We start from the raw sequence: 6000 nt of genomic DNA on the forward strand, positions 1-6000 counted from the left end.
AATTGTATGTTCCATTGGCAAACATGTATATTAAAAACTATTAATGATAAAATTGGGGCAGCTACACAGTGGCAAATTGTGGAAGCCTGAGGGCAGGCATTTTTGCCTGTGTCATTCATTGCTGTATCCCTAGAATACACAGAATAGTGCCTGGCACATAGTAGGTGCTCTGTAAATATTTGTTGAATTGAATTTCTGTCCTTGTTTTAAACATGTCCTTATGTGTTTTTTTCCCTATCTTGAAAAGTAATTATGTCCATATGATTTATCTGGAATAATGTAAAGAGAAAAAAATCTAATTGCAAATAATATCTGTAGTATGATGGTATTTTAAAACACTAAAAAATTAAAACCATATAAATTTGTATATGTTTTCTTAGCACTTTAAAAAGAATTAGAGGGTATACAGCAAACTTAACGTTAATTACTCTGGTGGTTGGGGGCTGGAAAGAGGATGATACCCTTTTGGAATTGTTTTAAAGTCTTTCTGAAATTTCACTTTTTTATTAACTTTTTGTTCAACAGTCCCACAGTCTCTGGTCAGCTTCCACCTGTGTATAGAAGCGAGTGTTGAACATGGAGTAAGAGGACTTCAGTTTGAATCCTGGCTCAGCCACTAATTGGTTTCTTTATGCAAGGCACTGGAATTTTTGCATTTCGATTTTTATTTTTTAAAACACTTCCTTCCCAATGTCATGAGACTTAAATGAGAAAATGGAAAACATTTGAAAAAATAAATTACTTTTCAAATATGAGGTGTTACAAATGCTGGGCAACTTGCATTAGGAATAACATTTTCAGAAGATAAAATGCAACTTAAAATGGAATTAATAAATGTCAAAGTAACAGGAAAATTTCTCATCATTGATACAAATGTGCAAAGAATACGGGTATGGAGTCTAATGGATGTGTTTGTATTCCAGTTCTGATAGTTACAAGCTGGCTGACCTTGAACAAACCAAGGTACTTAGCCTCTCAGAGCCCTGTTTTTTTTTCTGTTTGTTTTGTTTTTTTTGTTCAATGATGGAATCAAATGAGATTATATAAAACACACAAGAGTATCTGTCACATATAGACACAATAAATTATAGCTATTTTTGTTTATCTGAAAATATATTACTATAGTTTTAAGGTGTCTGGCTTTACTACCTCAAATTGATGACCTTAATCATTGTCTATCAACAAGGCAACCATTATTACCATTCTTCTGGAAACTGGTGAATAAAGCCCAAGTAGATGGTGGGCTTGGCAGAGGAATTGGGCTAACAACATTTCATGTTTACTGTCCCAGTATCTGTGCTGAATTCGTATTATAGACTTCAAAAGCAATCAGCATTATGACATTGGACATAGCTCTGTGTGTGTGTGTGTGTGTGTGTGTGTGTACATACACATAAACATAAAATTCGGTCCCAGCACACTTAACTACTGTCTTTTTCATACAATCTATCTTAAGGTACAGTTTAACATCTGCTGGAGCTATTCCTTTCTTTCTTTCTTTTGTTTAAAAATCAGTTTTAATGTGCCAGATTCCTTCCCTTCTCCTGCCTTAGGATGCCTCAGCATCAGAGATCTCAAGCAGATCACTGTACATTTATACTAAGACTTCCTCTCCTAGCTTCATCTGCTAGACTTGAAGACAAAGCCATCCTCCTGGACCAATTCTGAAGAATCCAGGTCCTGCCTTAGCCCCAAGAGATTTTGTAGCCTTGGTGATGAGCAATAAGACTCCTGTTTGTCTGCTAGACTCTTGGGGGAATATGGTTACCTACTCACATAGTCACAGGGCAGACTCTGGCGGTGGTGATTGTAATCCCGATTATTGCTTGCATTTGTTCTGGACCAGTTTAGCATAGAAATTTACATCCGAGTAAAACTCTTGCCCTTTCCTGCCATGGATGTTATCTGTGAACAATCGGGATAACAGTACTCACTGTTTCTCCACAAATGTAAATAAATATTCCATTACAACTAGATTTCTTAGAGATGGCTTTCTACTTTTTCTGATAATTTTGTTAAATAAAATCTTTCTAAAAAATTGTGACTAAAATATGCATAACCTAAAATTGACCATTTAACCATTTTAAAGCGTACAGTTCTGTGGCATTAAGCACATTCATTGTTGTGCAACCATCACCAACATCTATCTCCAGAAAGTTTTCATCTTCCCCAGTTCAAACTTTCTTTCTTACTCAGTGAATGCACAGAACAGTGGCAGAATGTCTGGCTGTAACATAGTATTATAGGTTGTATCTGATTGGTGAGGTGTTTAATACTAGGCACATGATAATAACTAACTGATGTCTTTTAACATGCAGGTGTTATGGCAATTTAAAAAATTTTTTTCACAAATGCAATACTGTTTTTTAAATGCACTTTAGCTGAAAACCACACAATGCACCACCAGATAATTGATTACTATAATAGTTACATTTGCATACTCTCTTACATAATTCTCTACTTTTTTTCTTTTTAGTATGCCTTATGTTTCCTATTCTTTTACTTACACCACAATACAACACCTGAATTAGATGGGATTCATTTGCAAGTGGTTGCAAGTAAAGTAACTCACTTCTAACCACTTTAGGGAAAGACTGGGTATATTATGTAACAAAAGGCAGAGTGGATGAAGCAATATATAGCAGAGGGAAAGGGTCAACTGGACCTCAGGAATAACTGGAACTAGAATTTTTCGAACCAAATGCTTGGAGAGAGAGAATCATTTCCCAAAATAAGGGGTGCTGTTTCCCAAAGAAGGCCCAGTGAAGGTGCTGGGCAGGCAAAAGAAAAAAAATACAAGAACAAAAATAAATGACGGAGGGGTATTTGAGCTGAGAGGGTCTAAGTCTGGTGCCCGAACTCTGAACCTAGTGCCTGGCAACCCTGTCATCACGGATAGCCCTTGTCAAGTTAGTCAGATTCAGCTCCCTTGACCCTGCCTAACTTTGTAGAAAATATGACTATGGAGTTCAAAGACCAAATGGGAATTTTTGATCATCTCTTGAAGTTTATTCTGCATTTAGAGTTCTCTGATTAATGAAGAAACAAATTGAATAAGGGAAGTTAGAACAACTGGGTATTTCCCACTTCCCACCCCTCGTCTCTCTTCTCCTCCTGCACACATGTGCCCACATGCTCAGGTGACCGAAACCCCTTCACAATGAAACAGAATGCACAGTCCCACTCACTTTCTAAATGTATAGGACGTGTTTGTGGACATAAAGAAGTTCCAGTGCCCTGAAACCACAGAATACAATGCGATGATTTCCTGCTAATGACGACTGGCTGGCCTGGCTCCAAGCTTCTGTTAGGATCATGTGATTGACTTGGCAGAGTGATCATTATTTTCTTGCTTTTCCTGCCTTATGTTTTTCAAAATGTCATCTTGAGCAATCACAGGACCTTTAATACTGACAAGTAAGAAGCAATAAACAGTGGGATAGATTGTGCATTATAAAGGAAAATCAGGTGACTGAAAAACAAAGCACAATTCTCAAAGACAAAATTGTCACTTAAAGCACCATATACTGTCTGCAAAGATACTGAAAAGGGTGATTGAGGAGAGCTGGAGAGTTATATAGCAGGTTAAGAAGCAGTGAATAAACTTTTTTTTCTTGAGAGGGAAAGATGCTTTAAACCACAAAATTCAGAAAATCTGACCAGTGTTTTATGGAAAATAATGTGCAGGAAAAAATTCCCCCTCTTCTTTTACTAGTTCCATATGTGACACACAGACATTCCAAAGGCTGGAGTTAAGTCTTGGTTTTAGGGAGTGTCTTAGTACAGCAGGGTCCGTAGGCTGGGCACCCAGACAAGGGATTGGGTTTTGAGTCAGAGCAGTGGGGTCTTGAGAGCAGCAATATGTGAAGGGTTAGTGTTAGGAGCCCAACAGATCTTGGTCTAACATAGGTGCTGTACTAATTAATATGCATGCATAAAAAATTACCCCCAAACTTAGCAGCTAAAAGCAATACATACTGATTATTTTACAGTTTCTGTGGGGTTAGGATTCTAGGGTGATTTTATTGCAGAGTCTCCTCTCCCATAAGGTTGCATGCGAGCTGTTAGCTGAGGCTGCAGTCATCTGAAAGCTCGACTGGGAGAGGAAAACCTGCTTCCAAGCTCACTCACATGGGTGTTGTCAGGAGGCCTCAGTTCCTCTCTGATGTTGGCTGGAGGCTTCAGTTCCTTGCCATATGGGCCTCACCACACAACATGGCAGAGATCTGAGAGAGAGAGCATGCATCCAAGACAGAAATTTATAGTCTTTATAACCTCATCTTAGAAATGACGTAACATCACTTCTCCCACATGCTATTGTGATATGGGAAGGGACTACACATGGCCCATGAACTAAGAATGATTTTACATTTTCAAATGGTTGGAAAAAAAATAAAAAGAATAATTATATTTAATGACATGTGAAAAGGACATGATTCAAATTTTAGTATCCATAAATACACTTTCCTAGAACACAGCTATACTCACTTGTTTAGGTATTGTCTACAGCTGCTCTTACACTGAAATAGCGGAGTTGAAAGATTTACCATCTGGCTCTTTACATAAAAAGTTTGCCAATCCCTGATTTAAAAGAACATTTAAAATAATGTCCTTGTTACTCATATTGGCAAAAGAATATGAAGAACTTTTAAAATTGATAGTAGAGTATGTCTTAGGGATTAATATTTGTGTAATGACATAGGAATAGTATATTAACTCTTATAGACACTCTGATATTGCTACGTTCATTCGGCATATATCCAATTCAGATACTTAATGGACAACGTGCTATACTTCAATAGATAATGGGAGACATTATTAAACACTTCTGGTGTTTGATGAGGACAAATTCTCCTTATTTGTTGTATTTAACATCAATTTAATCTTTATTTTTTTAAAAATAATCTTTAAATTGTCATCTATTTTGTATAAGTTGTTAACTTTTTAAATATATGTATTACAGAAAAATCAGAGTATAATATCAAAATCAGAATATAATGAAAAGCAAAACAAAGAAAAAATGTCTACAGTTTCACTTACCCTGTGGAATATAATCACTGTATATTTTAGTGTATATATTTATATATTAGAGAGACAGGACAGAAATTGTAACATTTCCTAGAGCCTTTAGTTTGATACAGTACATTTTGCATATCCAAAAATATAATATAGTATGCGATGTTTCTCAAATGTAGTTTGACTGCCAAAACTCTTTCCTCAAAATTAATATTAATATCACCGAGTGTACTAGTGTCCTATAAATGAGTGTTCCCATAAGTATTGAGAAATACTGTGTTAGATACATATCTGGGGATGTCCCCTTTTATGTGTCATTTGTTGAGGGTATAGAATAGACTCACATCATCTACTAGTAAGTTTTAAAATAAATAGAATCAAGCTCTATTTTGCTTTAATTACGTGTAATGTACTTAGGGGGACTGTGGCCTCCTGTCCAGTGTGGACTCCCTTTTCTCTCCTCTGGGTCACCCAGCTATCTTTGGTGGGATGAGAGGCAGGAAGGGCATGGAGGCAGCAGAAAACCACAGTCCTCAGCAACTGATGCCCAACGAGGAAATCCACCAGAATGAGAGTCAGCCCAGGGTTTCTTTCTCACAGCAGTGGCGATAGGTGTGGGGCAACATAATAAATTCATGAACATTTGGCTGTGACCACACAAAGGAGGAAAAACAGGTGGCCCAGTGGTTTGAAACACTCCTTTTCATCCGCTTTGCTTTGACTGTAACAGAACCACCCCATACTCATTTGCACGGGCTCTCAGGCCCTGCCTGATTCCCTGCAGTCTTAGTGGGATTGCCAAATACAGTGCTCCGTGCTGGCCGACATGCAGGGAAAAAGAAGCAGTTTGGAGATGAGTCCTAGGGAGATTGTGATTTTCATTGCTGCGGGCTGAGGGCCACCAAGGTTCCCGTGCATTCTGAGGCCTGAGCTTTCTACTTGAACTATGGGAACTTACTAGTGTCCTCCAAATAAATACTTTTT

The sequence above is a fragment of the Eubalaena glacialis genome, chromosome 14 (assembly GCF_028564815.1).
Source record: "Eubalaena glacialis isolate mEubGla1 chromosome 14, mEubGla1.1.hap2.+ XY, whole genome shotgun sequence".
Lineage (NCBI taxonomy): Eukaryota > Metazoa > Chordata > Mammalia > Artiodactyla > Balaenidae > Eubalaena > Eubalaena glacialis.